This window comes from Wyeomyia smithii, chromosome 2, assembly GCF_029784165.1.
Source record: "Wyeomyia smithii strain HCP4-BCI-WySm-NY-G18 chromosome 2, ASM2978416v1, whole genome shotgun sequence".
NCBI lineage: Eukaryota > Metazoa > Arthropoda > Insecta > Diptera > Culicidae > Wyeomyia > Wyeomyia smithii.
In genome coordinates, this window is record NC_073695.1 from 73,901,726 (window position 1) to 73,913,634 (window position 11,909).

Below are 11,909 nucleotides of genomic sequence, written 5' to 3' on the forward strand. Positions count from 1 at the left end.
TGTTAGAAATTAGGGTGCTTCAATGATTTAGAGAGTGTTACTTATTGCTCATTTTGAATATGAAAATGATAATGACACTGTCGCCTAAATTATACCATTAATTCGAGTGAAATGGAGAACGTAACTTTTCCTTTGCCAGAACCACCCTTCGGTAATACAATTTGCTCACACTCTTATCGGAAGTGGCGGCGGTCACGACGACGACTACATCAACGTCACATGCGATGCACGGAGACAGCTCTGCCAGCAACGCGAACAATCCGCGAACGCTAGTACATGCTACGGCTTGTAAGTTCATCTCGCACAGAACCTGTGCCACTTTGTCCATTTGTTCTATTTCTTATCTACCGGAACGAGCGCACCAACACCATCAACACCACCATCATGCGTACGGTTTGCGCTCGTACGTCTTATCAGTATCGAACGATCTGTTTCATTCGTTTTGACCGGCACAAGTCGATCCGTATGGAATGAGGTTATGATACATGACGCCACCGTCGGCAAATCAGTTGTCATGCTATCCATTAGTTGGGGTAGCTTTTGACAAGTATTTAACTGTAACTAAACAAATAATAAGATTTTCAAATGACTACCTGCAAAAAACATTCGTGGATACAATATGAATATGTTACCCAGGGCTTGATACAGTATATATAGAAACATGGCAGAGCCGACAAGTCACTTACAGTTGCTGTCAATACCAAGCCAAACAGCGAGATGGCCTTGCGGGAGATTCGCGTTGAAAATAAATTTTTATAGAGTAGTGAGGGGCAAAAGTACGCACTTAATTGTTTTTGCAACAGAACTATTGCAAAAAATTATCATAAAATCCGGTTTTGTTTCCAAGCGGTACATGAACCTTTCGCCTTCAAAATGTATTACCAGAGTTTTTTGAATTTTGTTTGTAGCATGAGAATTTCACTTTTCAGAAAAAATACTCGGATGCGAACTTTTACCCAACATGCGGGGCAAAAATACGCACTGTATGAACAGTGTATTCATTACACTATGCTTGAAAAAGTTAATTATTTTTGCTGGTTTTGCACTGATTCTTTTTAGCTGCGCCAGAGCGGTGCCCCGAAATAATTTTCTCACTTCGGAAATTCGGTTTTCTGGGGATATGTTTGGGTGTTTGGTGATATATCCCAAAAATTGACCTTCCAGGAGTGATTCCACTGGGGCTTCTAGAGGTCATAGAAACAAATTGATAAAATTTATTAACGGAACCGGATAAACAGTGACCCGAAAACGACTCCAAATGCCATATTAGATTCCAAAAAAGCGACTTCCGGTTTCCGAAAAACAACCAAAAATGGTTGAATACCACCCAATACTGGTGTTTTCGGAATCAAATTGATGCTCTGAGATGAAAAATCAACTTCAGACGTTATTTTTTAATTAAAGATGGTGACTTCCGGTTTGCGGTAAACAGTAAAAATTGACCAAATACCACCCCATATGAGTTATTTCGGAATCGAAATAATGCCAAGAGACCTGAAAACGATCCCAGACTCCATCTTGAATTCCAAGATGGTGACTTCCGGTTTCTGGAACACAATCTAAAATGGCCGAATACCACTATGAGTATTTCAGGGATCGGGATGATGCGCAGACACCACACGCAAAAGTTATAGTGTGCGTAACCAGCTCATTTATGAGCTTTCTTAGAGCATTTAATGATCTATCTCGGAACCAGTACAACGCATGTGCGTTGGGCATAACGCATTTGATACTCTAGCGTATTTTGAATGTATTTGACAGCTCCGAACCACTTCACTTAGAGCGATCTCATCGGTGTTGGTATTGTCATAATGGTTTGTAGTGGTATTGGTAACGTTTTTCAGGAGCCTGCTCTAGTTAATGCAGTGTATACAGCATTGGTTGCTGATAATTAAGGTACTTTTAAGTTTATTGAAATATCACCTGATCGATTCATTTCCAAGACCAGATCATTCAAAAACAACATTGAAGCAATAATAATAACAGAAGACATTGGATATGTTAAATTTTACATTTAACTATGATGTCACTGTTTATTTGTTTTTCGACTGTAGCGGTTAATCCTGTAGATTTATCGGCTTACTGTTTATGTTGGTACCGATGCAGATAAATTAGGCAAAAACATGTATGAATATCACATAGAAAAAATTCATTATCATCAGTTAAGGGGTTATATACCTTTTTAATTTTCTAAAAACCGAAAAAAAAAATTATTGTATTATCTTCAAATACAACATCTTGAGAACATTTTCACAAATTTTCATAAAGATCAGAGCAATAGGAAGAAAGTTAGAGCGATTTGCAGCGCGCCTCGCCACGGCCGCATAAGCTAAACTTGAAACTTTACACGCGATTATCTCGGAATAGTGTTTTCCGAAAAATGACTTTGCCGTGATCCTGATTGCGGGAAAACTACTGAACCGATTTCCTTCTTTTTTTTTTGCCTTTCTCCTAGAAAGGTAGAGCAATCACTGGAAAACCCAAAGGTATAAAAGTGCTCCAAAGGGTCGAATCTCGTATATCAATCGACTTAGTTTGACGAGCTGAGCATTTTCTGTATTTGTGTGTGTGTGTGCGTATGTGTGTGTATGTGTGTGTGTGTAACGCTCCCCCAATCTCACTCGATTTTCTCAGAGATGGCTGGACCGATCTTCATGAAATTAATTGCAAATGAGAGGTCTAGTTGCCCCATAAGACCCTATTGAATTTCATTGCAATCGGATTTTTAGTTTCGAGGTTATGTTTAAAAATGTGAAAATCACGAAACATCATTATCTCAGAAACTACTCAACCGATTTTAACAAAATTGGTTTTAAATGAACAAGCTACTTAAAAAAACCTTAACTTTTGAGTTTCATGAAGATTGAACGTGTGGTTCAGAAGTTATTCAAAGAAACGTGTTCTGGAGAGTGTTTAATCTCACTCATGTTTCTCAGAGATGGCTGAACCGATTTCCACAAAATCAGTGTCATTTGAAAGGTCTAGTTACCCCATAAGACCCTATTGATTTATTTTGCAATTGGACTATTACTTGGCCTGTTATGTTTAAAAATGTGAAATCCAGCTTTGAAAAGAAACATATTCCGAAGACTACTTAAACTCACTCACTTTTCTCAGAGATGGCTGAACCGATTTTCACGAAATTAGTGTCAAATGAAAGGTCTAGCTGCCTCATAACACCCTATTAAATTTCAATGTAATCAGTCTGTTACTTTGTCTGTAATGTATCAAAATATGAAAATCACGAAACTTCATTATCTCAGAAAGTACACAACCGATTTGAACAATATTGGTATCAAATGAACGGGCTAGTTAAAGGTTAATTGATGAATTTTATAGTGATTAAACACGTGGGTCAGAACTTGTGAAAAGAAACATGTTCCGGTGACTTTTCAAATTCACTCGTTTTCCCAAAAATGGCTGGACTAAATTCAACAATCTTAGAGTCAAATGAAAAGATTGGCTTTCCTATAGGCTCCCATTTTATTTGACTATAATCGTATTTTTATTCCAACCGTTATGTATTAAATTATAAAAACAACGAAAGTCTATTACCTCAATGATCACACGACTTATTTGAACATATCTAGTGTCATTTGAACGGGTTGTCTCTCAAACTCACAAGTAAGAAATTCCATAGCGATTTGATATGTGGTTCAAAAGTTATAAAAAGAAACGAAATTCAAAGACTGTTTAAAACTGTAACTGCTTTGATCAAAACATTTGGCCTCAACAAAATTTAAATTTGGTATTGTGCTATTCGTACGTTCCTGGTATCGCTCGTGATGGAAGTGTACGAAATTCAAAGTCATTTTTTTCATTTCGCTATTTCTTCAGCACGAATATTTTACGCCTAATTAATATTTTTTTTAACTTTTTGCCTTTCTCCTAGAAAGGTATAGCAATCACTTGCAAAACCGAAGATATGAAAGTGCTCCAAAGGGTCGAATGGCAAATATCACTCGACTCAGTTCGACGAGCGGAGCATTTTCTGTATGTATGTGTGTGTGTGTGTGTGTGTGTATGTGTGTGTGTACGTGTGTGTGTGTGTGTGTGTGTATATATATATGTGTGTGTGTGTGTGTGTGTGTGGTTGTGTGTGAATGTGCAGATTTTCATTTTCACTCACTTTTCCCAGAGATGGCTGGACCGATTTTAATGAAATTATATGCAAATGAAAGTTCTAGTTGCCCCATAAGACCCTATTAAATTTCATTGTAATTGGATTTTTATTTTAGAGGTTATGTTTAAAAATGTAAAAGTCACGAAACATCAATATCTCCGAAACCACACAACCGATATCAATAAAATTGGTATCAAATGAACGGGCTATCTTAAAAACCCTTAACTTTTGAATTTTATATAGATTGAATATGTGGTTCAAAAGTTATGAAAAGTAACGTCTTCTGAAGACTGTTTAATTTCACTCATGTTTCTCAGAGATGGCTGGAACAATTTCCACAAAATCAGTGTTATATGAAAGGTCTAGTTACCCCATAAGACCCTTTTGATTTTTTTGCAATCGGACTATTACTTTGCCTGTTATGTTTAGAAATGTGAAATCTAGCTAAAAAAAGAAACTTATTCCGAAGAATACATAAACTCACTCACTTTTCTCAGAGATGGCTGAACCGATTTTCACGAAATTAGTGTCAAATGAAAGGTCTAGCTGACTCATAACACCCTATTGAATTTTACTGTAAGCTAGTTAAGGGTTAACTGATGAATTATGATTGAACACGTGGGTTTGGCTGCCCTATACGTTCCCATTTCATTTGATTATAATCGAACTAAGCAACCGTTATGTATTCAATTGTTAATAAACAACGAAATTCTATCATCTCAAAGATTACACGACTTATTTGAACATAAATAGTGTCATACGAACGAGTCATCTCTCAAGCTTACAAATAACAAACTTCATAACAATTTGATATATGTTTGAATGAGAAAGGCTGGGTCTGACCGCTAGGTGGATTAATTTAGGTTTTTTTTTAAATTTTCGTTATTAAATTCGCCGGTCCTTGAATGATCGCCTTTCGAAACATACAATTACATTTTGCCGCAAAAAAATTTTTAATGCAATTTTTAGCGCTCAAAACGTGCATTTTTGGGAAAAACGTTCCCATTTGCACTGAAAACAAAATACTCATAAAAGCGATCGTTCAAGGACCCGGCACACTTCTAAACTAATGAAATAATATGAGTTTTTTGATTTCGGTTGAACCGCTAAGTCTCTATCAGGATCATCGCAAGCCTCTGCAAAAAAATAGCGTTTCGGGGAATTATTACTCCAGTAATAATTGGTATATCTCAAAATCAAACGTATTTTGTTGTTGTTGATAAACTGTACTTTCAGAAAAATATCCCTTTGATGCAATGAAAATGGTGCTATGCACTCAAAAATAGATTCAAACTTCCCTCATTTTTCTCGACCAAAAAGGTATATAACCCCTTAATACATTTAATCATCGCCTTTCTTATTGAAAGTTTAAGACCAAAAAAAATAAAGCAATGGCAAAAAAACACTAATATGTTTACATATATTCGGCGAGTAAGAATTCTTCCATCCAACATTTATAGTTTGCTCGATACAGATTTATCGGCCCGAGATACAGAGAAACAGATTTTGTCAAAAAAAAATACAGGTATAAATGTGGCAAACCTAGAGAGAATGCATAGTAAAACGCCACGCGGAGTACACTGCTGAGATCAATTCGATATAATTCGAAGAACAAACATGCGTGACGTACGGCTGGATTTTTTTTTTTCAGTTTCGAGATGCATAGTTAACACCGTTGTCTACTTTCCTACCTGGGTATATGTTTCTCTCACAAAGCACGTTCTGCAGTGATCTCTGTTGTGTTTGAGCGTATTGTGTTTTCGTGTGAAAAAGATCACACCAGTTTGCTATCTTTTTGGAGAAATATTTCAGCACGATTTGCTGCTCTCTTCAAGCAAGTGCGTCGCTTTGCTCAGTAGTGTGAGGCCTTTGTCATGCTGAATACCAACGCGAGCGATCGGGCGAGAAACTTGCCGTGGGTTTTATTTATTTTATTTATTTGGTATATTCACCAACAGGCAGGCAGGTGCCCAAATGGTGTAACTTAAAGCTAACTATTAAAATATCTTCAGAGAGTCAATACAATATTACATATTACAAACAATATAACATTTGAACTAGTCAGATCTTGAAAAAAATAAACGATATCGCCAACGAAGAAGCGTTCGAGGTAAATTAAAGTCAAATAGAGCAGATACTCTGTTGAACAACCTTTGGAGACCAACCATTGCGCCAAAAATGCTGTAGTTAGTTCGTTGAGCAGGCAGTCGTAGCATCGAATTGTTTCGCAGAGCACGAGGTCGCATGCTCTACCTACAGCTGTTCATTAACCTGCGGTTGATTTATCGCCCGATCGCTCGCGTTGGCGTTCAGCATGACAAAGGCCTGCGGCTCTGATTGTAGTGGACGTGAATAACGGCGCAGGACGATTTGCCTTGCCGTGTAGTAATGATACACATTTGGATTTGAATCATGTCTATGTATTCCTTGTGCAGCTGTTTTCCACACATTTTCGGGCGTTAATAACGCAGAAAATGTGTGTACTGAGAGGACACAGTGGCTGCGTAAGACTCGAACTTTTGCGTGCAGAAATAAACTCCAAACGCGGTTTTTAAATTCAAGATAGTGACTTCCGGTTTCTGGAAAACATCCAAAATTGACCAAATACCATCACATATGAGTATGATGCCAAGAGACCTGAATACGACACCAGACGAACCAGAAGTCACCATCTAGAATTTGAAAATGGCGTCTGAAGTCGATTTCCGGTCTCAGGGCGTCATTTGAGTTTAAGATATACACATATTGGGGGGTACTCGACCATTCTGGGTTGTTTCCTAGAAACTGGATGTCGACATCTTGGGATCCAAAATAGTTACATTCTACAAGGGCGTATGCCTTTTGGCACAGGTTTTATTCGAAGCATTGTAGCCCAGAAACTTTTGATTGTATAGAAAAACTCTCTGAGAATGAGTTGCAGGGAATTAAAAATGCATCATAAAAAAAATATACACTGTACAAAAAAAAATTTTGTTTGACCAAAAAAAATTAAAAATAAACATTAAGTTTCAATTTAAAAAAAAAAGAAGTTGAATTTTTTTTTATTTTTTTTAAGAAACTTGTACGTTAATACGCAACTTTTAAAAAAAAGTCCAGGATGGAGAAATGAAAAATTATTTTTTTATGGTAGATTAATTATTTTATGAAAATTCTAATTCAAACATTTTTCAAAATATTTGTATTCTGATGATTTTAAAAGATGCAGAGAGTCATTTTAAATCAAAAAGCTCTTGGTAGTTAACATTCTAAAGGCATTGGTTTTCGAGTTATTTCTAATTTAAGCTCGAACAATTATTAAAATATAGGAAAATACACGTTTTTCTTAATTTGTCCATGGTTCTCCAGCAAAAACCATACGTTCATTGGAAAGCTTGATCAAAAATATACAATTCAATCTTTGACAACAAAACGATTGGGCGAACGGTTCTCGAGTAAAGAGTTAAATGTTCTAAGTGATATAAATATATATAAGAATCAAATATTTATTTTCAAATTTTATTATCTTAGGAACATATTTTTTTATGACATAGATACTTTACAGAACTAGTTTCACCTTATATTTTATATACATCATAAGTAAATGATTCGTCATCTTTTGAAAACAGCTTCGTTTGTATCTTATTTTCTGAAATCGGAACAAACGAGTGATACTTTTGTGTGCCAGCTATTATTTTAGATTTTTTGAAAATATTGCTCCATTCTGCTACTCCTTGTTCATATTCTTCATATGATACCCAACTAAATGACATTTTTGATGAATTTTCATTACTTTTCTGATTAGCCCAATCATACAATTTTTTGCGCTTGTAGCGGGATGTTCATGTTCTTTAGCTAAACTTGCATTTCTTGCCATGTGCCACCAATTGCATTGCATGGGCCTTTACCATGAGAAGTCGCAAAAAAATGCCACTCTGCATCGACGTTATATCTTGTTTTGAACTTGCAAACACTTGCAAAGCAAACTGCAATACCTCGTTTCTCACTTCCAGGGGCAATCCATGTCCAAGCCTCACATCAGGAATAGCCAGTATTCCACTAACCTCTGATATGCGCCGAGCCTGTTTCACAATGTATTCCGTTGTTTCAAACTGTTCTGTTATCGTTTGTTGGTTCCAAGATTTCGGTAGAACTGAAAGTATTCTTCCCTCGAGCATTCGGGCGCAGTAAATTTTTCTTTTAACTGCAAAATCATCTCGTTGAAGTTGCCAACCACGCTCGACGCCTGGGTTCGAATCCAACCGCCGACATAGGTGTCGATGGTTGTGAGGTGGCGTGATCCACTCACAACCAACCCAACTGGTCTAGATTCAATCCTAGCCGACACCGGGAGATTACCGGGAAGTAAAGCCGTTGGCGCCGGTCCGTTAATAAACGGGTCGTGAGTTAGGGACCTGGGTGTGGAGTCGCCTCCCTGGGCGTCGGTAATTGGCCACAACAGTGGCGGAAATAGACCGACGGAAAACAAGCGAGAATAAAAAAAAAAAAAAAATCTCGTTGAAGTCTCTCGCTTTACGTTTCAATAAATCCAGGTCAACTTCAGCATCTCCGTCGTTAGAATGTTTCTTCCACATTCTGATGTTGATGGTTCCATAAATGAATTGTGTGGATGCTCTTCGAGATCAAATTCATCTTTCGCTTTGATACAATATAATCTACACGAATCACAAATTGATAAAGACGTATTAAAATGAGCTTGACTGTTCAATATTTTTAATATTGCAATAACGTTTTCGTTTAATTTGCGTAAGCATGATGAATACGATGATCAAGAAAGGGTTTACAGCACTTGGGCTTGGTTTATTCTATTTTCACTTTATTCATCTTCACAAAATGCAAACTGTTACTAACACTTCTGGAGAAGTGCAATCGTATTTATATACGGAAACAGATATTATAGGTTACCCAGGAGGTAGGTAGCTTACTTTACAAACAGTTGTTATTAGTAAACAAGTAGGTAGTGTTGCACGACAAACATACGTGTAGGTAAGCTAAGGTACAGCGCCTGAGTCATTTATCCAATCGTTTTGTTGTCAAAGAATGAACTGTATATTTTTGATCAAGCTTTCCAATGAACGTATAGTTTTTGCTGGAAAACCACGGACAAATTAAGAAAAACGTGTATTTTCATAAATATTAAAAAAATTTCGAACTCTAATTTAAAATTACTCGAAAACCGATGCCTTTAGAATGTTAACTACCAAGAGTTTTTTGATTCAAAACAACTCTCTGTATCTTTTAAAATCAACAGAATACAATATTCTGAAAAATGTCTGAATTAGAATTTTTATGAAAAAATTAATCTACCATAAAAAAAATATTTTTTATTTCTCCATCCTGGACTTTTTTTTTAAAGTTGCGTATTAACGTCAAGTTAAAAAAAAAACAAATTCAACTCTTTTTTTTTTTTAAATTGAAGTTTAATATTTATTTTTAATTTTTTTTGGTCAAAAAAAATTTTTTTTGTACAGTGTATATTTTTTTTATGATGCATTTTTAACTCCCTGCAACTCATTCTCAGACAGTTTTTCTATACAACCAACGGTTTCTGGGCTACAATGCTTCGAATAAAACCTATGCCAAAAGGCATACGCTCTTTTAGAATGTAACTCATGGGTGTAAAAAATCGCTCCATCTGTGGAAAATGCTCAGTTTGCTGAGCCAAATACGTGTGCAAAGTTTCGTTCAAATCAAAAATGGTCGATATCCGACCATCGGTGATTTGGCGCGATCTTGCTCCATAGCTTCGCCCCATTTAAGGGGTTATATCTACCAAATGCTCAAAAAACAAGGCTTTTTTCATGATTTTTTTCACAGGACATTTGAGATGTAAGGTATATAGGTAATATATCATTGGATTGATCTTGCAGAATAGAAAAAAATATTTTTATTGCTATTTTCGTTACAAAATGGCGGTTGTGCAGCTTCTGCCGTGAACCGCTTATTTTTCAAAGTTGTTCCGCGGCGAGCAGTAGCAGTCGTGCCCAACTCCACCAAAACAACCAATAACCAAAACAATTTTTTTTTTCATTATCTACATAAGTGTCGCTAGTGAAGTACACATGATTATATTTTTAGAATTTTTCTTCGCAAAATAGCAACGGTTTGAAAAAAAAAATCTGTTTCGACAAAAAAAATCGACTTTGATTGTGTTTATAACTTCAGTTGCTGTAAATCAATCGCTTAAATCATCACTAGATAATCTAATGAAGAAGCTACAGTTAAAATTTCAAGTCAATCGGATGTAAACTTTTTCAGTTCTACTGCTCGCCGATTTTGAAAACATGGTTTTGAGAAAAACGCGTTTAAAGTTTCAAATTGCTATAAATCTTAAGAATCGCAACTGTAAAGCCCCTAATAATTTTTTAACCTTCAATCAGCTATCTCTGTGCCGTAAAGTTGTCCTTTCTGGGCTTAATCTTCCTCTTCTTCCTTTTATTTTATCTGATCTAAGGCTGCGCCTACGCTCTTTCGTGGTATCAGACATGCGACGCTCAGTGACTTTGACGCAGTTGGCGTCCGATCCCACGCAAAACTCAAACTTGTCAATCATATTTAAGTACTTTTGAGTATAACTCACAGTTAAGAAGTAACAAAAAACTCAAACAAAAAACGTACATAACGAGAACGGCTGATCTACTGAAACACGATATCGATCATAGGTAACTTCTACTAGTTTACAAAGCCTCGAAATTAAAAACAAAAACGAGCGTCGCCAAAATAAACGAAAAATGTTTTTTTGGAGCATGAAAGTTGTTCGGTAAAAATAGATTTAAACGAATTTTGAGTTTAGATCAGTACTTGAGCGATGTAGATTTTGATTCTAGGATAGTTTTATCATGATTATAATGACGTTATAATACTGCAAATTCATACAATATTGCCAATTTATTTTGCTCGTAGGCTTCGAAAAGGCCAATTCATACTTTTACCCCGTGCGTACTTTTGCCCCTCACTACTCTATTTGTGTTTGTCTAATTAGTTTCAGTTGGATTACACTGGTCGACAAAATAAAAAAAAGTGCATTCCAAAAGCTCACCCCGGAAAAAATGAAAGATTGGAGCCATTCAACCATTCCCTGGATTTTTGGTGTTCCTAGCCATTACCAAAACGCGTTAACTTACGTGAGAGTGTAGTACAGAAATTGCTCGCCGGGAAACTCATTTAAGTTTCTGAAAAAAAAAAAACACAGTAATGGCTAGGGACACCAAAATGCACAGGAATGGTTGAATAGCTCTAATTTTTTTGTTCAGGCTTCTATCTATGATTTTTTGATATAGTTTGATGCACAAATATATTTCCTCGAGTTTGAACCCATTTCACCTTAATGGGCAACAATGGCGCCATTTTGAATTTTTGAGAAATCGGAAATTTTCGATGTTTTTTCGACGCCATTTTGTTTTGAAGCCAAATATCACAGTTCTAAGAGTTCATCCACATATAAGCATCATCTTACCCATCTTCGAAAAGAAAAACAAATCTTGAATGGAATAAAAACTGAACTCAAAACGGCGATGCTACAAAAACGGTTTTGGCATGGTTTCAGTATACTTCACAAAGCAAAATAATATCGAGTATGCAGAGCATTAATGGTAATACGCTAATATCTAAAAGTGGTAATCAAATTATGTCTTATATTAAGTAAAAACGTCTCATAAATCGATTGGTAAGTGTCTAATCTACGTAAATGTCAGTAACATGTCGGTTTTGCCCCGATTCTTCTGCAATGCTAATATGGGTTTATCTCGACGATAAATTAACTTATTTGAAATCTGTTCAATGTAATATC